The 27,457-nt window shown below is 42.0% G+C and overlaps 1 long non-coding RNA gene across 1 annotated transcript in view; it reads right to left on the reverse strand.

Annotated features, from left to right (window-relative positions):
• Positions 1 to 2,536: 2,536 nt before the first annotated feature.
• Positions 2,537 to 27,457, reverse strand: part of LOC115838631 — a 94,274-nt gene continuing 69,353 nt past the window's right edge. Inside the window, exon 4 of the long non-coding RNA XR_004033691.1 lies at positions 2,537 to 2,673. This is a non-coding gene — a long non-coding RNA (uncharacterized LOC115838631). The remainder of the gene's footprint in view (positions 2,674 to 27,457) is intronic.

The raw sequence follows: 27,457 nt of genomic DNA on the forward strand, positions 1-27,457 counted from the left end.
CAGCACACTGATGGGTCTTGACTCTTTATCCAATTTCCAGTCTGTGTCTTTTAATTGGAGCATTTAGCCCATTTACATTTAATGTTAATATTGTTATGTGTAAATTTGATCCTGTCATTATGATGTTAGTTGGTTATTTTGCTTGTTAGTTGATGCAGTTTCTTCCTACCCTTGATGGTCTTTACATTTTGGCATGTTTTTGCAGTGGCTGGTACCAGTTGTTCCTTTCCATGTCTAGTGCTTCCTTCAGGAGCACTTTTAGGGCAGGCCTGGTGGTGACAAAATCTCTCAGCATTTGCTTGTCTGTAAAGTATTTTATTTCTCCTTCACTTATGAAGCTTAGTTTGGCTGGATATGAAATTCTGGGTTGAAAATTCTTTTCTTTAAGAATGTTGAATATCGGCCCCCACTCTCTCCTGGCTTGTAGAGTTTCTGCCAAGAGATCAGCTATTAGGCTGATGGGCTTCCCTTTATGGGTAACCTGACCTTTCTCTCTGGCTGCCCTTAACATTTTTTCCTTCATTTCAACTTTGGCGAATCTGACAATTATGTGTCTTGGAGTTGCTCTTCTCGAGGAGTATCTTTATGGTGTTCTCTGTATTTCCTGAGTTTGAATGTTGGCCTGCCTTGCTAGACTGGGGAAGTTCTCCTGGATAATATCCTGCAGAGTGTTTTCCAACTTGGTTCCATTCTCCCCGTCACTTTCAGGTACACCAGTCAGACGTAGATTTGATCTTTTCACATAGTCCCATATTTCTTGGAGGTTTTTGTTCATTTCTTTTTATTCTTTTTTCTCTAAACTTCTCTTCTTGCTTCATTTCATTCATTTCATCTTCCATCACTGATACCCTTCCTTGCAGTTGATCACATCGGTTACTGAGGGTTCTGCATTTGTCCCGTAGCTCTCATGCCTTGGTTTTCAGCTCCATCAGGTCCTTTAAGGACTTCTCTGCATTGGTTGTTCTAGTTATCCATTCATCTAATTTTTTTTTCAAAGTTTTTAACTTCTTTGCCATTGGTTTGAATTTCCTCCTGTAGCTCAGAGTAGTTTGATCATCTGAAGCCTTCTTCTCTCAACTCCTCAAAGTCATTCTCCAGCCAGCTTTGTTCCATTGCTGGTGAGGAGCTATGTTCCTTTGGAGGAGGAGAGGCACTCTGATTTTTAGAGCTTCCCGTTTTTCAGCTCTGTTTTTTTCCCATTTTTGTGATTTTATCTACCTTTGGTCTTTGATGATGGTGACGTACAGATGGATTTTTGGTGTGGCTGTCCTTTCTGTTTGTTAGTTTTCCTTCTAACAGACAGACAGGACCCTCAGCTGCAGGTCTGTTGGAGTTTGCAAGAGGTCCACTCCAGACCCTGTTTGTCTGGGTATCAGCAGTTGGTGGCTGCAGAACAGCAGATATTGGTGAACCGCAAATGCTGCTGCCTGATCGTTCCTCTGGAAGTTTTATCTCAGAGGAGTACCCAGCTGTGTGAGGTGTCAGTCCACCCCTACTGGGTGGTGCCTCCCAGTTAGACTACTCGGGGTCAGGGACCCACTTGAGGAGGCAGTCTGCCCATTCTCAGATCTCAAGCTGTGTGCTGGGAGAACCACTACTCTCTTCAAAGCTGTCAGAGAGGGACATTTAAGTCTGCAGAGGTTACTGCTGTCTTTTTGTTTGTCTGTGCCCTGCCCCCAGAGGTGGAGCCTGCAGAGGCAGGCAGGCCTCCTTGAGCTGTGGTGGGCTCCACCCAGTTGAAGCTTCCCAGTGGCTTTGTTTACCTAATCGAACAACTAACTGGGCCATGGAGGGCGCCCCACCCCCAGCCTCGCTGCCACCTTGTAGTTTGATCTCAGACTGCTGTGCTAGCAGTGAGTGAGACTCCGTGGGCGTAGGACCCTCTGAGCCAGGTGCGGGATGTAATCTCCTGGTATGCCATTTTTTAAGCCCATTGGAAAAGCACAGTATTAGGGTGGGAATGACCCGATTTTCCAGGTGCCGTCTGTCACCCCTTTCTTTGACTAGGAAAGGGAATTCCCTGACCCCTTGCACTTCCCAGGTGAGGTGATGCCTCGCCCTGCTTCAGCTCATGCATGGTGCACTGCACCCACTCTCCTGCACCTACTGTCTGGCACTCCCCAGTGAGATGAACCCGGTACCTCAGTTGGAAATGCAGAAATCACCCGTCTTCTGTGTCGCTCACACTGGGAGCTGTAGACTGGAGCTGTTCCTATTTGGCCATCTTGGCTGCTCCCCTCCCTACCTTTAAAAAAAAAAAAAACTCATTGTGGTCCCAAAAAATAACCCAAGGTTATTTGTTTAGCCTGTGGGAGAGATCCTGGGAATCACTGAGAAAGCCTCATTTTGTCTTACATTTAAGGAGTGAGCTCTGATTGTACCTAATCTGACTACCTCATTAGCAGCTACAAGAGAGAAATCTTCCCTAGACCCCCACTCCAAAGAAGAAGAAGATAGAAATATACTCTAAAGAGAAAACATCTCCTGGGAGTTTCATCAGGGAAATTACATTTTCAAATTCCTTCAGCATCCATGAATCTAATCCATAGGATCTGGATAGTAGTCTACAGAGTGTGGAGTTTGCCAAGATCTGTGGTTCTTTCCATATGAAGCCTTTGTTCAGGAAGCCCTGGTCTTCCTCCTCCAGCCACATCTCAGGTCTGGGGCATTTTCCTACAAGGACACAACAGTATTAAACTTTGTTAAGGAAGGAAGAAGAGCTACAAAGCAACTCACTCGGTAATTTTCTTGCTGACCCCAATCTAAGCTTGTTCTTATTCCTTATCTTGATTCTACTATGTAGACAAAAATGAAGACTTCTTTCTAAGACCAATCATTTTAAGGGGCAAATAAAAAGTGACAATGCAAATACACTCACAAAAAAAAAACAAAAAAAAAACAAAAGAAATAACACCCAAACCCAAAATGAACAGAAACCAAAAACCAGCCTCTACACTCATAAAACGTGATTGCTTTATGGTGAACAGACAGTCCACAAGGAATGGCAAGTTAATTGTCTATTGATGTTGTCCTCTTCAGCCTCTTGGTAGGCAAGGATTTGATCATCTCATGTTCCTTAAAGATAAGACTGCAGACCATAGAATCTCACTGGAGATGATAACACAGTTTCCTGAGTGAAGGCTGTAAAGGGACAAAACCATAGACCTTGGCAAATCCCAGAGAAAATCTCTTAACCTTGAGGCCACACTCTCTGGTACAGACTATGGGAATAGGGAGCAGAGGGAAATGGAGTGGTTAGAAAGCTTCCCTGATACTTGATGAGCTTCCTTTGGGAAAGTTAAAAGGGAGTACCTTTAAACAACAACCTGACTGAGCAGTCTTAGAGACTGCAGTCAGGTGCATTGCAGGGACAGCCTGTTGAATACCTTTGAAATTGCCCTTTTGTAGAGTAGCTATGAAGGAGGACTGCTATGGTCTGAATGTTTTGTTCCCCCATAACTCATATTTTGAAACCTAATTCCCAATGTTACAGTTTTAAAGGGAGGACCTTTGGGGGGTGATTAGATCATGAGGATGGAGCCCTCATGAATGAGACCAGTGCCCTTATACAAGAGACCTGAGGGGGGCAGGCATGGTGGCTCACACCTGTAATCACAGCACTTTGGGAGGCGGAGGTGGGTGGATCACGAGGTCTGGAGTTTGAGACCATCCTGGCCAACATGGTGAAACTCCATCTCTACTGAAAAAATACAAAAAATGAGTCAGGCGTGGTGGCACGCACCTGTAGTCCCAGCTACTCGGGAGGCTGAGGCAGGACAATTGCTTGAACCCAGGAGGTGGAGGTTGCAGTGAACCCAGATTGTGCCACTGCACTCCAGCCTGGTGACAGAGTGGGACTGCATCTCAAAAACAAAAAAAAAAAAAAAAAAAAAGAGAGAGAGAGACCTGAGGAAGTTTGTTTGCCTTTTCTGCCTTTTAATGACCCAGCTATAAGGCACCATCTATGAGGAAAAGAACCCTCCCCAGATACCACCGGTGCCTTGGTCTCAGGCTTCTCAGCCTCCAGAACCGTGAGAAATAAATTTCTGCTGTTTATAAGTTACCCAGTCTAAGGTATCTTGTTATAGCCACCAGAACAGACTAATACAGTGACTGAAGTGTGCATCTTAAATAGGCCAACTGTCACTATTATAAAATGTGCTATCCACATCCTCATTTTTTAGTTAGTAAATTTGGGTTGTCAGTTTTTCTTAGTCCCCTGAAGTGTGTAGGTTTAGAAATAAATTCTCTCATTATTTTTTCTGCACAGGGGAAAAACAAATGGGAACAGGCCCAGGCCGGAATCAAAAAGGCAATTACTGAGTGTACAGAACAATTGACAAAGGCCGTGTGGCCCCTGCCTCTGGCCTTGGCTGAGCCTGTTACAGGCAGGAAAGCGCTGAGTAGACAGGTTGGTGGAGAAGCAGTCATCTGATCTTCCTTGAGAGATGCTGATCTAAGACCCTGGGGACCTGCAGGACCTGCTTCACCATGGCCTCTCTGTAAACACATCACCCCTGGAATCAGATGGTTTCATGTCTGCAGAAGGTTCCTAATTCTCTGGGTTTTTAAAAATTACCTTTTTTGTTTCCATGACTCATTTTACTTTCCAGTATAATTGTTGAGTACATCAATCTCAACTTTAGATAAGAGAAAGTGTATTTATTTAAACTTGATTAAAGATATCAAACAAGAGGAAGAACTAAAACCCATGGCATCATGTCATGTCATACTGTATTTGGAGATACAGACAGGCATATCAAGTTTACAATTAGGAATTAGACTCAAATTTCAAAAGGCTGCCTAGCACAGGTGTTGATATGTGGCGAACAAAGAAAAAATAATTATTAAAAAAACTAAAAGACTGTCTAGCTCAGTGATTCCATCAGCAACTGCAAGTGTTCTACTTTCCTCTAATAAGAAAGTCCATGCTAGACCGCAGGAAGCACATAACCAGGCTGGGCCAATCAGCTGTGTTATTCTGTTCTCCTGGCCTGTGACTGGTTCCAAGGATGGGCTTGTGACCCAAACCCGGACAAATCAGTGATCTTCTGTAGGATATTTCACACTTAAGTTGGGAGGAAGACTTTTTCTAAGATGAAATTCAGAGCTGCCTGTGGCTATGTTTCCTTCAAATAGAAAAATTCTGTAATGAAGACTACAGATGGAATTAGACTGAGTTGAAAGATTGAGGGGGAGAGAGAGTAAGGGAGAACCCAGAGTGGCAAAGAAAGACAGCAGCACTCCAACGGCACTGTAGACCCTGAGTGTTGTTGTCCCTGAGGTCAGACCCACTCTTGCCAAAACTGGGTTGTTTATTGGGCTAATGAATTGCCTTTTATTCCAGGATCATCCTCTTCTAAATGACTTCTGAATCTTGGCATCCCCAAGGTTCAGTCCCAAACCATTTTCTTGTCTTTATCTATTCACCCTCTTGGTGATCTCATCTAGTCTCATGGTTTTAAATACCACTTATGTTGATGGCTTGTAAATTTATAAGTATAGCCCTTACTGCTACACCCATAGATCTGGCTGCCTGATCAACAATGCCTCTCTGCTGTCTGGTAGTCATTTTGATCTGACTTGTCCAACACAACACTCATCCCTCTCCTCTCCTCTCTGCCCCCACCCCCTACCAGGTCTTTCGCATCTCAGTAAATAGTACCACCAGTTGCATATTTCAATGGTTCAGTCCAGAAACCTGACTCGTCCCTATTTTGCACCTCCAACATCCAATCTATCACCAAATCCTGCTGGTTCTACCTCTAAAATAAATCTCCCATCTGCCTACTTCTTTTCTTCTTTTTTTCACATTCTGGTCTATCACAACAGCTTCCTAACTGGTCTCTTTGCTTTTACTCTTGACAACCTATAACATATACTCCAACTCCACACAGCACATAGGGCACTCTTTTTAGAATCCGAATGAGATAATGCCATTCCTATGCTTAACTTTCTACAATGACTTTTACAATAATTAATAAAATCCAGGCTTCTTATCATGGCCTACAAGACTCTATGATCTGGCCCCCGTCCATCTCTCCAACTCATCTTCTTCCTTAATTAAGTCTTCTTTCTTTGAAACTGTCAAATCTGCTCTCTGCCTTAAGGCCTTGCATTTGCTCATCTCTGCCCAGAATGTTTGCATGACTGGTTTCTTTTCATCATTCCAATGCCTCAGAGAAGACTTCTCTCTCCCCTAAATCTAAGTTATCTCTGATTCTTTAGTAATACTCTATATACTAGGTTAAGCATCTTATCACAATCTGATATTCTGTTTTTCTTTTTTCTTTATATTTTGTCTCTTTCTACTAGAAGGTAAGCACCATAAAACAAGCAACTTTGTGTTTTCACTACTGTTAACGTCAGCACCTAGAATAGCTTCTGGCAAAGAGAAGTGCTCAGTGTTTGTTGAATGAATAAAAGTCATTTAGCTGGGTTTCTCTCATTTGCAAATAAAGGAGATCCCCTGGGGAGGAGCCAAGATGGCCGAATAGGAACAGCTCCAGTCTACAGCTCACAGCATGAGGGACGCAGAAGACAGGTGATTTCTGCATTTCCAACTGAGGTACCGAGTTCATCTCACTGGGGAGTGCCAGAGAGTAGGTGCAGGACAGTGGGTGCAGCACACCATGCACTAGCCGAAGCAGGGCAAGGCATAGCCTCACCTGGGAAGCGCAAGGGGTCAGGGAATTCCCTTTCCTAGTCAAAGAGGTGACAGATGGCACCTGGAAAATCGGGTCACTCCCACCCTAATACTGCCCGTTTCCAATGGGCTTAAAAAACGGCACACCAGGAGATTATATCCCGCACCTGGCTCAGAGGGTCCTACGCCCACGGAGTCTCGCTCATTGCGAGCACAGCAGTCTGAGATCAAACTGCACGGCGGCAGCGAGGCTGGGGGAGGGGTGCTCACCACTGCCCAGTTAGCTGTTTGATTAGGTAAACAAAGCAGCCAGGAAGCTCTAACTGGGTGGAGCCCACCACAGCTCAAGGAGGCCTGCCTGCCTCTGTAGGCTTCACCTCTGGGGGCAGGGCACAGACAAACAAAAAGACAGCAGTAACCTCTGCAGACTTAAATGTCCCTCTCTGACAGCTTTGAAGAGAGTAGTGGTTCTCCCAGCACGCAGCTTGAGATCTGAGAATGGGTAGACTGCCTCCTCAAGTGGGTCCCTGACCCCGAGTAGCCTAACTGGGAGGCACCACCCAGTAGGGGTGGACTGACACCTCACACAGCTGGGTACTCCTCTGAGATAAAACTTCCAGAGGAACGATCAGGCAGCAGCATTTGCGGTTCACCAATATCTGCTGTTCTGCAGCCACCAACTGCTGATACCCAGACAAACAGGGTCTGGAGAGGACCTCTAGCAAACTGCAACAGACCTGCAGCTGAGGGTCCTGTCTGTTAGAAGGAAAACTAACAAACAGAAAGGACAGCCACACCAAAAATCCATCTGTATGTCACCATCATGAAAGACCAAAGGTGGAAAAAAACAGCAGAAAAACTGGAAACTCTAAAAATCAGAGTGCCTCTCCTCCTCCAAAGGAATATAGCTCCTAACCAGCAATGGGACAAAATGGATGGAGAATGACTTTGAGGAGTTGAGAGAAGAAGGCTCAACCTACTCTGAGCTACAGGAGGAAATTCAAACCAATGGCAAAGAAGTTAAAAGCTTTGAAAAAAAATTAGATGAATGGATAACTAGAACAACCAATGCAGAGAAGTCCTTAAAGGACCTGATGGAGCTGAAAACCAAGGCATGAGAGCTACGTGAAGAATGCAGAACCCTCAGTAACCGATGTGATCAACTGGAAGGAAGGGTATCAGTGATGGAAGATGAAATGAATGAAATGAAGTGAGAAGTTTAGAGAAAAAAGAATAAAAAGAAACAAAGCCTCCAAGAATCAAATCTACGTCTGATTGGTGTACCTGAAAGTGACGGGGAGAATGGAACCAAGTTGGAAAACACTCTGAAGGATATTATCCAGGAAAACTCCCCCAGTCTAGCAAGGCAGGCCAACATTCAAACTCAGGAAATACAGAGAACACCATAAAGATATTCCTCGAGAAGAGCAACTCCAAGACACATAATTGTCAGATTCGCCAAAGTTGAAATGAAGGAAAAAATGTTAAGGGCAGCCAGAGAGAAAGGTCGGGTTACCCACAAAGAGAAGCCCATCAGCCTAATAGCTGATCTCTTGGCAGAAACTCTACAAGCCAGGAGAGAGTGGGGGCCAATATTCAACATTCTTAAAGGAAAGAATTTTCAACCCAGAATTTCATATCCAGCCAAACTAAGCTTCATAAGGGAAGGAGAAATAAAACACTTTACAGACAAGCAAATACTGAGACATTTTGTCACCACCAGGCCTGCCCTAAAAGAGCTCCTGAAGGAAGCACTGAACATGGAAAGGAACAACTGGTACCAGCCACTGCAAAAACATGCCAAACTGTAAAGACCATCAAGGCTAGGAAGAAACTGTATCAACTAATGAGCAAACTAACCAGCTAACATCAAAATTACAGGATCAAATTCACACATAACAATATTAACCTTAAATGTAAATGGGCTAAATGCTCCAATTAAAAGACACAGACTGGAAATTGGATAAAGAGTCAAGACCCATCAGTGTGCTGTATTCAGGAAACCCATCTCATGTGCAGAGACACACATAGGCTCAAAATAAAGGGATGGAGGAAGATCTACCAAGCAAATGGAAAACAAAAAAAGGCAGGGGTTGCAATCCTAGTCTCTGATAAAATAGACTTTAAACTAACAAAGATCAAAAGAGACAAAGAAGGCCATTATATACTGGTAAAGGGATCAATTCAACAAGAAGAGCTAACTATCCTACATATACATGCACCCAATACAGGAGCACCTAGATTCATAAAGCAAGTCCTTAGTGACCTCCAAAGAGACTTAGACTCCCACACAATAATGAGAGACTTTAACACCACACTGTCAACATTAGACAGATCAAATGAGACAGAAAGTTAACAAGGATACACAGGAATTGAACTCAGCTCTGCACCAAGTGGACCTAATAGACACCTACAGAACTCTCCACCCCAAATCAACAGAATATACATTGTTTTCAGCACCACATCACACCTATTCCAAAATTGACCACATAGTTGGAAGTAAAGCTCTCCTCAGCAAATGTAAAAGAACAGAAATTATGACAAACTGTCTCTCAGACCACAGTGCAATCAAACTAGAACTCAGGATTAAGAAACTCACTCAAAACCGCTCAACTACATGGAAACTGAACAACCTGCTCCTGAATGACTATTGGGTACATAATGAACTGAAGGCAGAAATAAAGATGTTCTTTGAAACCAACGAGAACAAAGACACAACATACCAGAATCTCTGGGACACATTCAAAGCAGTGTGTAGAGGGAAATTTATAGCACTAAATGCCCACAAGAGAAAGCAGGAAAGATCCAAAATTGACACCCTAACATCACAATTAAAAGAACTAGAAAAGCAAGAGCAAACATATTCAAAAGCTAGCAGAAGGCAAGAAATAACTAAGATCAGAGCAGAACTGAAGGAAATAGAGACACAAAAAACCCTTCAAAAAATTAATGAATCCAGGAGCTGGTTTTTTGAAAAGATCAAGAAAATTGATAGACCACTAGCAAGACTAATAAAGAAGAAAAGAGAGAAGAATCAAATAGATGCAGTAGAAAATGATAAAGGGGATATCACTACCAATCCCACAGAAATACAAACTACCATCAGAGAATACTACAAACACCTCTATGCAAATAAACTGGAAAATCTAGAAGAAATGGATAAATTCCTCGACACATGCATCCTCCCAAGACTAAACCTGGAAGAAGTTGAATCTCTGAATAGACCAATAACAGGCTCTGAAATTGAGGCAATAATCAATAGCTCACTAAGCAAAAAAAGTCCAGGACCAGATGGATTCACAGCCGAATTCTACCAGAGGTACAAAGAGGAGCTGGTACCATTCCTTCTGAAACTATTCCAATCAATAGAAAAAGAGGGAATCCTGCCTAACTCATTTTATGAGGCCAGCATCATCCTGATACCAAAGCCTGGCAGAGACACAACCACAAAGAACTTCAGACCAATAACCTTGATAAACATTGATGCAAAAATCCTCAATAAAATACTGGCAAACTGAATCCAGAAGCACATAAAAAAGCTTATCCACCACGATCAAGTGGACTTCATCCCTGGGATGAAAGGCTGGTTCAACATACACAAATCAATAAATGTAATCCAGCATATAAACAGAACAAAAAACCACACGATTATCTCAATAGATGCAGAAAAGGCCTTTGACAAAATTCAACAATCCTTCATGCTAAAAACTCTCAATAATTAGGTATTGATGGGACGTATTTCAAAATAGTAAGAGCTATCTATGACAAACCCACAGCCAATATCATACTGAATGAGCAAAAACTGGAAGCATTCCCTTTGAAAACTGGCACAAGACAGGGATGCCCTCTCTCACCACTCCTATTCAACATAATGTTGGACGTTCTGGCCAGGGCAATCAGGCAGGAGAAAGAAAAAAAGGGTATTCAATTAGGAAAAGAGGAAGTCAAATTGTCCCTGTTTGCAGATGACATGATTGTATATCTAGAAAACCCCATTGTCTCAGCCTAAAATCTCCCCAAGCTGATAAGCAACTTCAGCAAAGTCTCAGGATACAAAATCAATGTACAAAAATCACAAGCATTCTTATACACCAATAACAGACAAACAGAGAGCCAAATCATGAGTGAACTCCCATTCACAATTGCTTCAAAGAGAATAAAATACCTAGGAATCCAACTTTCAAGGGATGTGAAGGACCTCTTCAAGGAGAACTACAAACCACTGCTCAATGAAATCAAAGAGGATACAAACTAATGGAAGAACATTCCATGCTCATGGGTTGGAAGAATCAATATTGTGAAAATGGCCATACTGCCCAAGGTAACTTATAGATTCAGTGCCATTCCCATCAAGCTACCAATGACTTTCTTCACAGAATTGGAAAAAACTACTTTAAAGTTCACATGGAATCAAAAAAGCGCCCACATCACCAAGTCAATCCTAAGCCAAAAGAACAAAGCTGGAGGCATCACGCTATCTGACTTCAAACTATACTACAAGGCTGCAGTAACCAAAACAGCATGGTACTGCTACCAAAACAGAGATATAGACCAATGGAACAGAACAGAGCCCTCAGAAATAATGCCACACATCTACAACTATCTGATCCATGACAAACCTGACAAAAACAAGCAATGGGGAAAGGATTCCCTATTTGATAAGTGGTGCTGGGAAAACTGGCTAGACATATGTAGAAATCTGAAACTAGATCCCTTCCTTACACCTTATACAAAAATTAATTCAAGATGGATTAAAGACTTACATGTTAGACCTAAAACCATTAAAATCCTACAGGAAAACCTAGGCAATACCATTCAGGACATAGGTGTGGGCAAGGACTTCATGTCTAAAACACCAAAAGCAATGGCAACAAAAGCCAAAATTGACAAATGGGATCTCATTAAACTAAAGAGCTTCTGCACAGCAAAAGAAACTACCATCAGAGTGAACAGGCAACCTACAGAATGGGAGAAAATTTTTGCAACCTACTTATCTGACAAAGGGCTAATATCCAGAATCTACAATGAACTCAAACAAATTTACAAGAGAAAAACAAACCACCTCATCATCAAAAAGTGGGCAAAGGATATGAACAGACACTTCTCAAAAGAAGACATTTATGCAGCCAAAAAACACATGAAAAAATGCTCATCATCACTGGCCATCAGAGAAATGCAAATCAAAACCACAATGAGACACCATCTCACACCAGTTAGAATGGCCATCATTAAAAAGTCAGGAAACAACAGGTGTTGGAGAGGATGTGGAGAAATAGGAATACTTTTACACTGTTGGTGGGACTGTAAACTAGCTCAACCATTGTGGAAGTCAGTGTGGCGATTCCTCAGTGATCTAGAACTAGAAATACCATTTGACCTAGCCATCCCATTACTGGGTATATAGCCAAAGAATTATAAATCATGCTGCTATAAAGACACATGCACACGTATGTTTATAGTGGCACTATTCACAATAGCAAAGACTTGGAACCAACCTAAATGTCCAACAATGATAGACTGGATTAAGAAATGTGGCACATATACACCATGGAATACTATGCAGCCATAAAAAATGATGAGTTCATGTCTTTTGTAGGGACAGGATGAAACTGGAAACCATCATTCTCAGCAAACTATTTCAAGGACAAAAAACCAAACACCTCATGTTCTCGCTCATAGGTGGGAATTGAACAATGAGAACACATGGACACCGGAAGGGGAACATCACACACTGGGGACTGTTGTGGGGTGGTGGGAGGGGGAGGGATAGCATTAGGAGATATACCTAATGCTAAATGACCATTTAATGGGTGCAGCACACCAACATGGCACATGTATACATATGTAACAAACCTGCACGTTGTGCACATATACCCTAAAACTTAAAGTATAATAATAATAAAATAAAATATTTGGGGGTATTGAACCTTAGAAAAAAATAAGGAGATCCTAAGAGATACAAAATAGTTTCTTATAATTTCACATGCAAATCAGTAATTTTCATAGTTTAGAACTTAATAGGTTATAAAGCTGTGTTGAATGCTGTAACAGTAGCAACAATGATACTTGTTTATTGAGCATTTACTACATTCTGGACACAGGATTTTACATTAGTCAAATTTAATCCCCACAGAAATCCTGTGAGGTGGGTATCTTAATCTTCTTTTAAACCATATTATAAACAGATCCAGAGAGATTACACAATTTGTCCAAGATTACACAGTAAATAAAATTGGTGGTCTTTGAACTTGAACTTGGGAGTTCTGATTCCAATGTCAGTATTTATTCATGACATCACACTATCTCTGGAAAGTAAATATAATGCTAGAATATGAAAGATAAATATTTAACAAATTCAACACTCTACTTCTTACTAGGTATGAGGTTTGCAGATATCTTGCTAGATAGAAACTTCACTGCTAACAACAACAGCAAAAAATAGGACTCAAAAGGCACTTTACAGGAAAAGCCAAAAAAAAAAATCAGTTCAACAAAAAGTTTGAATAATCAAAGAATGTCAAAAGTCTAACCTTCGCTATCTACCTCACATTTTATTGTAGTGTAGCTTTAGAAGAAACAAAAATATCTGCTCAAGCATCTCACAGTGATGTTGAGACATTGTGAAGGCATTTTGAGTAAGAAAAATTAAATCATGTGCATGTGAGGTTTAATTATTTTTAGATTGGTTAACCCCTTATTCCCAGAGACAAATGTCAGCTCATCCAAGAAGCTTGCAATTTTGGGGGTAAAGATGCTGTTTGTTCTGTACTGCTGTGAACTAATAAGAATAATTGTTCCCATAAGTAGGACCAATAAAAATAATTTTAAATCTATGAACATTTGGAAGAATGTTGGAAAGAAATAAAAGGATCTAGGCACAACTGCATTGGATCGAAATAGCCAGAAGTCACAGACCAAGAAGCTTGTGTTATATTTCCTTAGAAACACTACCTAGAAAGAAAGAGGGAGAGGGAGAAAAAGAGGGAGGAAAGGAGGAGAAAGACAGAGGAAGGAGGAGAGAAAACGGATGAAGATGGGAGAGAGGGAAGGAAGAGAGAAGGAAAGATAAAGAGGAAGAGGAAAGGAAGGAAGAAAGGGAGGGAGGGTGAGATGGTGAGAGGGAGGGAGGGAGGGAGGGGAGCTGTCAACATTGCCTGTCATGAGATGAACTCTCTGGGCTTGTCATTCCAAATCCCTTTGTCCTCTCAATGTGTATAGATGCTCCCTCTGGCTTCAGATTTCTCTGTTGAAGCTCTGGCACTGAGGCTTGCCTCACACTTCCTTGTTGCTGTTTACATGGGTGCAGCCTCTGCTCTCCCTCTTCTGCCTCACAGGCCTGGAAGAATGATTGTAAGCAGTGCACAGAACACATCAGTGAGTCTCCTTCCTACCCAGGGGGTCTCCTTGTCGGGCTGACTGCTGCTTTGTCTTGATTTGGAATCTCTCTGTTTCCTCCTTGGCTCCCTCTCCCCTCAAAGTGTCCACTGGTTTATAATGGTCACCCTTCATCGCCATCTCATTTATCTGTGGGCCTGCCTCCTCAGGACCACTCCATTCTCTGATATATTTGATGAAACTCTTATTTTCCTTAACTCTTCTCCAAACGATAACTCAGCCAGCATTTTTGCCAACCTTATCTTTTCCCAGCAGTCTTAACTGATGCCACCTTTTTTTTTTTTTTGCTTCATTCCCTCTCATCTTCTCCATTTGTAGGACAGATGTTTCCTTTTCTTCTTATTATCACAAATACCCAAATAAAACCTAAAGATAGACGAACTTATTTTCTCTTCTCTATCAATAGGAATTAAAGAACTATTATCTGTTCCCTCCTGTTACTAAGGAAATCCTTGGGTAGAAAAATAAAAATAAAAACACTGAAATTACCCATTTATTTAATTGCAAGGCACTTGCTTTCATAAGCCATATTTTCACTGCTGAGAACGTTCTGATTTGGCAACAAAAGGCAAAAGCTACTTCTAGTGAGAGCGGCAAGGAGTCCAGGCCTGTGATACAACAGTGTGGAGAAAGCGCGTGGGGCAGCTTTCATGGCTCTCCACCTTTGAGGGAGGGGCAGCCAGGAGATGCAGACAGAACCGGTGCCTGGGAAGGTACGGATTTAAAGAGATGGACACAGTCAAGACAGGAAGATCAAGGGACTAGATGAAATGTTAACAAAGGCTAGAGCAACACAAAGAAACTTATATGCAGAGACAGGGGCAAACTGGAGAGCCATGAAAGAGATATAGTTTATTAACTATGAAAAGTAGCGAAAGGCACAAAGAGTCCCGGCCGGGTGCAGTGGCTCACGCCTGTAATCCCAGCACTTTGGGAGGCCAAGGCGGGAGGAACACGAGGTCAGGAGTTCAAGACCAGCCTGACAAACATGGTGAAACCCCGTCTGTACTAAAAATACAAAAATTAGCCAGGCGTGGTGGCATGTGCCTGTAATCCCACCTACTTAGGAGGCTGAGGCAGGAGAATCACTTGAACCCTGAAGGCAGAGGTTGCAGTGAGCTAAGATCACGGCACACCAGCCTGGGTGGCAGAGCAAGACTCTGGAAAGAAGAAAAGGGAAGAAGGGAAGGGGAGGGGATGAAGAAAGAAAGAGAGGGAGGGAGAGCCCAAAGAGAGAAAGAGATGAAGATTACAAGGCAGGTCATTAAAAGTTGGTCCAATTTTCCTGGGGACAGTAGCTGCAATTCAGGTAACTGTTACCTGTTGGTGACAGAAATTTTGGGGTTATTGTGCTGCCATTTATCATTAAAAATCTCAGAGCTAAATACACAAGATTCACATATTGCTTGACATTTTCCTAGTGACATAGGTTTTTATTAAAACACAAATGTATGTTAGAACAGTATTCTCCTGGGGGTGGAGCCAAGATGGCCGAATAGGAACAGCTCCGGTCTCCAGCTCCCAGCCTGGGCGACACAGAAGACGGGTGATTTCTGCATTTCTGCTTGAGGTACTGGTTTCATCTCACTAGGGAGTGCCAAACAGTGGGTGCAGGACAGTTGGTGAAGCGCACTGTACACGAGCCGAAGCAGGGCAAGGCATTGCCTCACTCGGGAAGTGCAAGGGGTCAGGGAGTTCCCTTTCCTAGTCAAAGAAAGGGGTAACAGAGGGCACCTGGAATATCGGGTCAGTCCCACCCTAATACTGCGCTTTTCCAACACGCCTGGAAAACGGCACACTAGGACATTGTGTCCTGCACCTGGCTCGGAGGGTCCTATGCCCACGGAGTCTCCCTGATTGCTAGCACAGCAGTCTGAGATCAAGCTGCAAGGTGGCAGCCAGGCTTGGGGAGGGGTGCCCGCCATTCCCCAGGCTTGCTTAGGTAAACAAAGCAGCCAGGAAGCTCGAACTGGGTGGAGCCCTCCACAGCTCAAGGAGGCCTGCCTGCCTCTGTAAGCTCCACCTCTGGGGGCAGGGCACAGACAAACAAAAAGTCAGCAGGAACCTCCACAGACTTAAATGACCCTGTCTGACTGACAGCTTTGAAGAGAGTAGTGGTTCTCCCACCACGCAGCTGGAGATCTGAGAACAGACAGTCTGCCTCCTAAAGTGGGTCCCTCACCCCTGAGCAGCCTAACTGGGAGGCACCCCCCAGTAGGGACAGACTGACACTTCACTCGGCCGGGTATTCCTCTGAGAAGACAAAACTTCCAGAGGAACTATCAGACAGCTGAATTTGTGGTCTCATGAAAATCTGCTGTTCTGCAGCCACTGCTGCTGACACCCAGCCAAACAGGGTCTGGAGTGGACCTCTAGTAAACTCCAACAGACCTGCAGCTGAGGGTCCTGTCTGGTAGAAGGAAAACTAACAAACAGAAAGGACATCCACACCAAAAACCCATCTGTACATCACCATCATCAAAGACCAAAAGTAGATAAAACCACAAAGATGGGGAAAAAACAGAGCAGAAAAACTGGAAACTCTAAAAAGCAGAGCACCTCTCCTCCTCCAAAGGAATGCAGTTCCTCACCAGCAACGGAACAAAGCTGGATGGAGGATGACTTTGATGAGGTGAGAAAAGAAGGCTTCAGACGATCAAACTACTCTGAGCTACGGGAGGAAATCCAAAACAATAGCAAAGAAGTTAAAAACTTTGAAAATAAATTAGAAGAATGGATAACTAGAATAACCAATGGAGAGAAGGGCTTAAAGGAGATGATGGAGCTGAAAGCCAAGTTTCGAGAACTACGTGAAGATTGCAGAAGCCTCAGTAGCAGATGCGATCAACTGGAAGAAAGGGTATCGCTGATGGAAGATGAAACGAATGAAATGAAGCAAGAAGGGAAGTCTAGAGAAAAAAGAATAAAAAGAAACGAACAAAGCCTCCAAGAAATTTGGGACTATGTGAAAAGACCAAACCTATGTCTGATTGGTGTACTTGAAAATGACGGGGAGAATGGAATCAAGTTGGAAAACACTCTGCAAGATATTATCCAGGAGAACTTCCCCAATCTAGCAAGGCAGGCCAACATTCATATTCAGGAAATACAGAGAATGCCACAAAGATACTCCTCAAGAAGAGCAACTCCAAGACACATAATTGTCAGATTCACCAAAGTTGAAATGAAGGAAAAAATGTTAAGGGCAGCCAGAGAGAAAGGTCGGGTTACCCACAAAGAGAAGCCCATCAGCCTAATAGCTGATCTCTTGGCAGAAACTCTACAAGCCAGGAGAGAGTGGGGGCCAATATTCAACATTCTTAAAGAAAAGAATTTTCAACCCAGAATTTCCTATCCGGCCAAACTAAGCTTCATAAGTGAAGGAGAGATAAAATACTTTACAGACAAGCAAATGCTGAGTGATTTTGTCACCACCAGGCCTGCCCTAAAAGAGCTCCTGAAGGAAGCACTAAACATGGAAAGGAACAACTGGTACCAGACACTGCAAAAACATGCCAAATTGTAAAGACCATCCAGGCTAGGAAGAAACTGCATCAACTAATGAGCAAAATAACCAACTAACATCATAATGACAGGATCAGATTCACACATAACAATATTAACATTAAATGTAAATGGGCTAAATGCTCCAATTAAAAGACACAGACTGGCAAACTGGATAAGGAGTCAGGACCCATCAGTGTGCTGTATTCAGGAAACCCATCTCACGTGCAGAGACACACATAGACTCAAAATAAAGGGATGGAGGAAGATCTATCAAGCAAATGGAAAACAAAAAAAGGCAGGGGTTGCAATCCTAGTCTCTGATAAAATAGACTTTAAACCAACAAAGATCAAAAGAGACAAAGAAGGCCATTACATAATGGTAAAGGGATCAATTCAACAAGAAGAGCTAACTATCCTAAATATATATGCACCCAACACAGGAGCACCCAGATTCATAAAGCAAGTCCTGAGTGACCTACAAAGGGACTTAAACTCCCACACAATAATAATGGGAGATTTTAACACCCCACTGTCAACATTAGACAGATCAATGAGACAGAAAGTTAACAAGGATATCCAGGAATTGAACTCAGCTCTAAACAAAGTGGACCTAATAGACATCTACAGAACTCTCCACCCCAAATCAACAGAATATACATTTTTTTCAGCACCACATCACACCTATTCCAAAATTGACCACATAGTTGGAAGTAAAGCTCTCCTCAGCAAATGTAAAAGAACAGAAATTATGACAAACTGTCTCTCAGACCACAGTGCAATCAAACTAGAACTCAGGATTAAGAAACTCACTCAAAACCGCTCAACTACATGGAAACTGAACAACCTACTCCTGAATGACTATTGGGTACATAATGAAATGAAGGCAGAAATAAAGATGTTCTTTGAAACCAACGAGAACAAAGACACAACATACCAGAATCTCTGGGACACATTCAAAGCAGTGTGTAGAGGGAAATTTATAGCACTAAATTGCCCACAAGAGAAAGCAGGAAAGATCCAAAATTGACACCCTAACATCACAATTAAAAGAACTTGAAAAGCAAGAGCAAACACATTCAAAAGCTAGCAGAAGGCTAGAAATAACTAAAATCAGAGCAGAACTGAAGGAAATAGAGACACAAAAAACCCTTCAAAAAATTAATGAATCCAGGAGCTGGTTTTTTGAGAAGATCAACAAAATTGATAGACCACTAGCAAGACTAATAAAGAAGAAAAGAGAGAAGAATCAAATAGATGCAATAAAAAATGAAAAAGGGGATATCACCACTGATCCCACAGAAATACAATCTACCATCAGAGAATACTACAAACACCTCTATGCAAATAAACTAGAAAATCTAGAAGAAATGGATAAATTCCTTGACAAATACACCTTCCCAAGACTAAATCAGGAAGAAGTACAATCTCTGAATAGACCAATAACAGGTTCTGAAATTGTGGCAATAATCAATAGCTTACCAACCAAAAAGAGTCCAGGACCTGATGGATTCACAGCTGAATTCTATCAGAGGTACAAGGAGGAACTGGTACCCTTCCTTCTGAAACTATTCCAATTGATAGAAAAAGAGGGAATCCTCCCTAACACATTTTATGAAGCCAGCATCGTCCTGATACCAAAGCCAGGCAGAGACACAACCAAAAAAGAGAATTTCAGACCATTATCCTTGATGAACATTGATGCAAAAATCCTCAATAAAATACTGGCAAACCGAATCCAGCAGCACATCAAAAAGCTTATACACCATGATCAAGTGGGCTTCATCCCTGGGATGCAAGGCTGGTTCAACATACGCAAATCAATAAATGTAATCCAGCATATAAACAGAACCAAAGACAAAAACCACATGATTATCTCAATAGATGCAAAAAAGGCCTTTGACAAAATTCAACAATCCTTCATGCTAAAAACTCTCAATAAATTAGGTATTGATGGGATGTATTTCAAAATAATAAGAGCTATCTATGACAAACCCCCAGCCAATATCATACTGAATGGGCAAAAACTGGAAGCATTCCCTCTGAAAACTGGCACAAGACAGGGATGCCCTCTCTCACCACTCCTATTCAACATAGTGCTGGAAGTTCTGGCCAGAGCAATCAGGCAGGAGAAGGAAATAAAGGGTATTCAATTAGGAAAAGAGGAAGTCAAACGGTCCCTGTTTGCAGATGACATGATTGTATATCTAGAAAATCCCATTGTCTCAGCCCAAAATCTCCTTAAGCTGATTAGCAACTTCAGCAAAGTCTCAGGATACAAAATCAATGGACAAAAATCAGAAGCATTCTTGTACACCAATCACAGACAAACAGAGAGCCAAATCATGAGTGAACTCCCATTCACAATTGCTTCAAAGAGAATAAAATACCTAGGAATCCAACTTACAAGGCATGTGAAGGACCTCTTCAAGGAGAACTACAAACCACTGCTCAATGAAATCAACGAGGATACAAACAAATGGAAAACATTCCATGCTCATGGGTTGGAAGAATCAATATCGTGAAAATGGCCATACTGCCCAAAGTAATTTATAGATTCAATGCCATTCCCATCAAGCTACCAATGACTTTCTTCACAGAATTGGAAAAAACTACTTTAAAGTTCATATGGAACCAAAAAAGAGCCTGCATCGCCAAGTCAATCCTAAGCCGAAAGAACAAAGCTGGAGGCATCACGCTACCTGACTTCAAACTATACTACAAGGCTACAGTAACCAAAACAGCATGGTACTGGTACCACAACAGAGACATAGATCAATGGAACAGAACAGAGCCCTCAGAAATGATGCCGCATATCTACAACTATCTGATCTTTGACAAACCTGACAAAAACAAGAAATGGGGAAAGGATTCCCTATTTAATAAATGGTGCTGGGAAAACTGGCTAGCCATATGTAGAAAGCTGAAACTGGATCCCTTCCTTACACCTTATACAAAAATTAATTCAAGATGGATTAAAGACTTACATGTTAGATCTAAAACCATAAAAACCCTAGAAGAAAACCTAGGCAATACCATTCAGGACATAGGCATGGGCAAGGACTTCATGTCTAAAACACCAAAAGCAATGGCAACAAAAGCCAAAATTGACAAATGGGATCTCATTAAACTAAAGAGCTTCTGCACAGCAAAAGAAACTACCATCAGAGTGAACAGGCAACCTACAGAATGGGAGAAAATTTTTGCAACCTACTCATCTGACAAAGGGCTAATATCCAGATTCTACAATGAACTCAAACAAATTTACAAGAAAAAAACAAACAACCCCATCAAAAAGTGGGCAAAGGACATGAACAGACACTTCTCAAAAGAAGACATGTATGCAGCCAAAAAACACATGAAGAAATGCTCATCATCACTGGCCATCAGAGAAACGCAAATCAAAACCACAGTGAGATACCATCTCACACCAGTTAGAATGGCCATCATTAAAAAAACAGGAAACAACAGGTGCTGGAGAGGATGTGGAGAAATAGGAACACTTTTACACTGTTGGTGGGACTGTAAACTAGTTCAACCATTGTGGAAGTCAGTGTGGCGATTCCTCAGGGATCTAGAACTAGAAATACCATTTGACCCAGCCATCCCATTACTGGGTATATACCCAAAGGACTATAAATCATGCTGCTATAAAGACACATGCACACGTATGTTTACTGCGGCACTATTCACAATAGCAAAGAGTTGGAACCAACCCAAATGTCCAACAACGATAGACTGGATTAAGGAAATGTGGCACATATACACCATGGAATACTATGCAGCCATAAAAAATGATGAGTTCGTGTCCTTTGTAGGGAATGGATGAAACTGGAAAACATCATTCTCAGTAAACTATCTCAAGGACAAAAAACCAAACACCGCATGTTCTCACTCATAGGTGGGAATTGAACAATGAGAACTCATGGACACAGGAAGGGGAACATCACACTCTGGGGACTGTTGTGGGGTTGGGGGAGGGGGGAGGGACAGCATTAGGAGATATACCTAATGCTAAATGAGGAGTTAATGGGTGCAGGAAATCAACATGGCACATGGATACATATGTAACAAACCTGCACATTGTGCACATGTACCCTAAAACCTAAAGTATAATTAAAAAAAAAAAAAGAACAGTAATCTCTTTTAGATATATATAAATAAGGGAAATATAAGCAGAAGCAAGAGCTAAAGAAATAGAAGGATCTGGGCACAATTGCAGTCTGATAGCCAATTTAACTTCAGATTAGATTGTTTCTCAGTTTAACCATGGTTTCTACACAGACAGACAAAATACTGACTGTTTCAGACATCAAAGAGGAGATCTGAGACTCGGCCCAGAAGCAATTACTTTAAGTGACTTGTCTAGTTCTGACACTAGCTGCTCAAGGATGTGGGCCTCAGAACTTCACATGAAGATTGTTTTAGTATGAAAATCTTCAACCACAGTATTATAATATAAGCATTATTCATCCCAAAGTTCACGGACACCATCTAATAAAGTTGCTGGAATGAAATGTCTTCCCTGTCTCATGGCTCACTTGAAAGGTTCGTGGAATTCATTTAGCTCTGGCATGGCAAATTTCATCTCGAGAGCAAACTCTGGTTAATAGATGGTAGCTGCCAGGGAAGCTCTGCTGAGACAAGATGTGTTGAGAATGAGTGTGTGCTTGGAGGGAAAGGGTGCTGAGCCTGAGGAGCTCCACGTGCCATAAATACAGGAGGGAGGGGTGCCAAAATGCCTGCTGTGAACTGAGGACCTCGTGACCTGGCGGAAGCTACCTTGCTAACCCTTATTTAAGCATCTCCTTGAGAAGTCTGAGGCTGTTCTCCTGGGCTGTGGGCCCAGAAGGAGAGAAAATAGAAGAAGGTGGGCTGTCAGCTAAAAGAGACAAGGTAGGCCACCTCCTGGTTTCCACTAAACTCTCATTTCACCTTTCTAATTTCATGTCAGTTTATTTCAAGAGCAATTCCAGGAAGTTAAGAGGAGGGACACTGTCTGCTGTATGCTAGGCACTTGGGATATAGTGATTAATGTGACATTATCCAGCTCCCATGGAACCCATAGCCTAGTTGGGTGAGGAGGGAGATCAGTCACATCAAGATTTATTTTAATACACCGTGAGTCATGCGATACTGAATACCAGTCTCCTACAGGAAACCTTTCCATGACCCATTGCTTCCTGCCTAAAGGCCAACTTTCTTATTGTGGCACATGGATCCCTATTAACACAGATTCCATTTACATCTCCAGCTTTCTGTGCTTCATCTATACTGAACTTTTTAAAATTTTCCAAACAAGTCATATTTCAGTCCCCTGCAGACTCACCATACTCTTCCATCTGCCTGGAAAACTTTAACTCCTTTCCCACCAGTGCTCTGCCTAACCTGCTCACCAGCTCTTAGCCTTCCTCCAGCAATTCCAGTGGTACACATCTCACACAGCACTTTGCTCATCTGAGCACTCATCACTCTGTGTTGGGATTGGCTTGTTACATGTCTGTTTCTGCCTATAGACTGTTTGGTCTGTGAAGGCAGGGACCAGGAAGGTGTTCATCTTTGCATTCCCAGAAGGCAGCAGAAAGCCTGGCACTCATTAGGTTCTTGTGGGATATTTGCTAGGTAAGTAAATCAACAGAAATTGTATTCAAGTGGGTGATTCGCTATGCATTTGGTTTACTATTGTTACATATTGGACACAGAAAGGGGGTTGCAAGAGACTTTTTTGGATTTCAGAGGAAACAGTTAACCACTTTATCTCAGTAGCTTCTAAATGTGTCTAAGGCTATCACTCTAGGTCTTTCTCTGAGACTTATTTTCAGTTTCTAAGCTCCAAGGTTTTAGCTATAATAATATACATAAAAGTTTACTCCTCCCATGGATATTTGAAATTAAAACTTGGTTTTGGAAGATAAAAAAGTCTTCAAGGACTGAATAAAGAGCAACAATAATTAATATGTGAACAGAGCTTTAAGATTTATACTACAAGCCCAGATCCCACCATTATGCAATATATCAGTGTAACAAATCTCTACATGTACACCCTGAATCTAAAATAATTTTTTTTAAATGCAAAAGTCTTTTATGTTATTTTTATTTGCTTCCTACAATAAACTGGGGCTCAGAAAGCTTGAGAATCTGCCCAGCAAACAGATTGGACAAAACAAGGCATCAAAGATGGTGTATCTTTTAAATCCAAATCCAAATATGTCCTTTCTCCTACAACACCACAGATTCCTATGGCTGATGGAGGAATTCTAGGTACTGAATAGGAGTGTGAGAGAGCTGTTTTGGGATAGGGTGGATCTACCTGGTACCAGGCAAATCATACCATATAAGCAACTTCCTCCTCTACGCATGGTGAACCTATCCCTGGGGAGAAGATATTGCCCTAGCCCCTTTTGAAAACTCATTAGTGAATTCCAGGGTTTGGTCCTAAGCTGGCTCAGCAGATTTAGGTGCTATCATTGCAGTCTTACACCCTCAGTTGAATGTAAGACATGCACAGGCTCGTGGTGGCCAGAGATAGAACAATTTGCCAGCAAGGGCACCATCCTAACTGGAAAAGAGTGGTTTCCCTCAGGGGTTGTGTTGAATGCCACCTGATGACTAGACATGAATTCATGTCCTGGCAGGGTGGAGTCTCTCCAGGATGTGAATGCTATTATCAGAATACCAAAGCAAGGATGGGCAACAGGGACTAAACAGATGGGGAGAGATGAATAAAGAGTTAATCCAAAGTTGGAAACTGGGTATCATGCATTCAAGGACCAAATGAAGTTGTACAGGCAGGATCCTATTGTGTCAGGATTATTTTGGAAAGTCGAAACCCTATAACCCTGGAAAGAGATCTGCTATGAGCCAAGCCTTGGAGAGCTGACTGGGAAACCAGCTGAGGAATAGCGAAGCTGAACGCAGGAGGGTAGCCAATCCCCACTGATAAATGAATCCCATCTCTGAAATTCCTAGAGTCGTTCCCTGTGCTCACCTGCAAAGTCTAGATCCAGCCTTCCTTCACGTCCCTTCTCCATCCACTTGCAAACCAGGAAGGCTTCCTCTTGCTTCCTTCACCTCCCAGGATTGTCAGTGTACAGAGGCGTGCTATTTATCTCTGTCACTCAGCCTTCTCCTACCTTAGGGCAAAAACTACCATTGATTACAGACCTACCCAATTAAAGCTTCAGAACACTTAAGTGAGCAATTATTACTAGTCACAAAATGCTGGAAATTGTTTTTTAGGCATCATCTTGTTGTTTACTCTGACAGGTTCCCATTGAGCTTTCTCTCAACTACTCTGTGAGTTGGAAGGATAGTTCCAAAGCAGTTAATTTGCTTCCTGAGCTTTCATGGTTCACAGCCAAGAATGAGTTATTCCTCAGGATGGGGTGGGGGTAGGGGGGAGTGCAATTCATCCATCACCCTGCCTGAAGGAAGACTTTAATTATGTAAACTAAGAAGGCAGAAGACTTGGGAAGAATAGAACACAAAGATCCCCTAATTTAAAGATTCCCCATAAATGGGAATTTCCTATTCTACAGTAGGAACATTTGGAGGTCAAATTCCTCCCTGCAGTAGTAGCTGCGCACAGAACAGACAGATTGCACCTACAGCATAGCCTTTACTGTGGTCCCTGCAGCCAAACTTCGATGTTTCATCTGATACCTGTTTATTTTTCAAGCCTGGTTCTCCAGCTTGGATTCGGCAAGCCTCTGATAGCTTTGCAATAAAGATAAGATAGTCTAGTTGGTTTCTATTGCTTCTTGCCTGGTGTGGTAGGTACACATTCACACCCAGTATACTGAGTACTCAGGACAGGCCACAAGATGATCTGGAAGTGAAGGGGCACCTAATTCATCATGGTTGGGCCAATTAAATGTCCCCAGAGGCCACACTAAGCTGAATCTTGAAAAATATTATAGAAATATCAACCAGCAGGGGGAAGGGTGCTACATGTAGAATGAGAGCCAAGAAGTGAAAGAGAATATGGTCTGATGAAGCAACTGAAAAGTTTTTGGTAACTGCTGAGCATAGAGTTCATAGGAGAAGTGGCTGGAAATGAGGCTGGGGAAGTGGACAGGAAGTGTGAACTTTGTTCTGATGATGATGGAGAGCCGACGGGAGAGACTCCGCAGGAAGTGCTAAATTAGATTTGTGCTTTGTCTGGCACATGTATGGGGGGATCACGGGAAGGAGCTGAGGAAGGAGGCAGGCAGGTATCTCAGAGCAATAATCCCAGGAGGAAATGATGAGACTATGTGTAGGACTATAGCACTTGCCAGGTAAGGTGGGATTCAGGCAAAGGTAAAGCCAAAGAAACCGACTCTGAGTGAAATAGACAGTAAATTGGAATGGTGATAGAAATTAGCATAGGTGCCCTGCAGAGAAATACTGGGTCTGCGAAGGTGAGATATATGAAAGGCTGAGCTGAACGAAATTCTCTTAAAATAACATCCTTCTCTTTCAGTGATTCTGTGTTCACATATGTATATATCCTTCAGTTAGTTCTCTCTTCAAAATTTCACCATCTCCATGCTCATCCCCATCTGGCCTTTCGCTCCTCGTTTCCCCAACCCATACAAAGGCATTCTGTGCTTTACCTTCAACATGCAACCTGCAATTTATCCCTGCAGTTTACTATCCAATCCTCTCTGCTCTGCTCTTCCCAAAGCTTCCCACCACAAAAGGCCAGGTTAAGCCACAAGCCTTTCACAAAGCCTTCCCTGATGGCTCCAGACAACCCTCCCTCTAGCTGGTTTTCTATCATATCTACAGTCAGTTCCAAACAATAAATAGCTTACTAAATATACTGCCTTACTGTTTCTTACCCAAGAAAATGACAGATTTTTAACTGGTGGGCAAGGGCCTTGTCTTCTATGTCTTTTGTTTAGTCTGTGAAATTTAGCACGGGAGAGGAAAAAAAGTGGTAGTAACACAGAAAATAAAGTAGAATATATAATTTGCATTTACAATACAATGATTGGGGCCTTATCCAAGGTACCACAACTGAAGGAAAATTGAAGCAATCAGCTATCATCTAAAGCAGACATAGGAGGAAAAATTGAACTTGGAGATGTTTTGCAAATTTCAAGAGAAACATGCACGACGTGGTATTTAGAGAACTGTCATGTGATGGAGGGATGTGGACCTGTTCTGTATCACTAGTGTGTCAAACCAGGGCAATGGATAAAAATGATAAGAAGAGGGTTTTCAGCTCAACATAAAGAAGTGCTTTTTAAAGTCACAGCTGTGCAAAGGTGAAGCAGGATATGCTAAGAGGTTTTAAGTTCCTTTTTACTGCAGACATTCAAGCAGAAGCTTTAGAACCAATAGTAAGTAGTGTCAATGCTGGGTAGTGGTTAGAGCATAGACTTTGTTTTCTAAGCTATAAAATGAGAATAATAATATCTACCTCACAGAACTGATGTCAGGACTAAATGAGATAACATATGTAAAGTGTTTAGCAGAATCAATTAATGGCAGCTCTTGTTATTTTGAAATAATTGATATAATAAGAGGATTTGCACACCAAATGGGGGAAGCATCAATTTAGATATTTTTGAAGTCTCTCCCAAATCCAAGTGTCTATAATTGTAAGATAATGAGTACTTACTGGTGAACTTGGATTTATAGAAATGGTATATCATCTGTGGATGGCTGGTATCACATGGCTTCTACTTCCCTTGAGAATTACAGTGATCATTTTGGCCCCAGAGCAGCAGTAAGAGAAGAATCACCAGAAAGACACTAGATCTAGAAGAGCTGATATGTAGCTGGGAGCAGAGAGTTATTAAAAGATAAATACAGGCAGGAAATTAGAAATTAAGGTTACCAAGTCAAAAATGTAAAGTCAGGAATAGATGGGGGGGTCAGAGTCCAGACTAGTAAGACACTGATTAAAGGGCATATAGAAAT

This window comes from Nomascus leucogenys, chromosome 15, assembly GCF_006542625.1.
Source record: "Nomascus leucogenys isolate Asia chromosome 15, Asia_NLE_v1, whole genome shotgun sequence".
Classification (NCBI taxonomy): Eukaryota; Metazoa; Chordata; class Mammalia; order Primates; family Hylobatidae; genus Nomascus; species Nomascus leucogenys.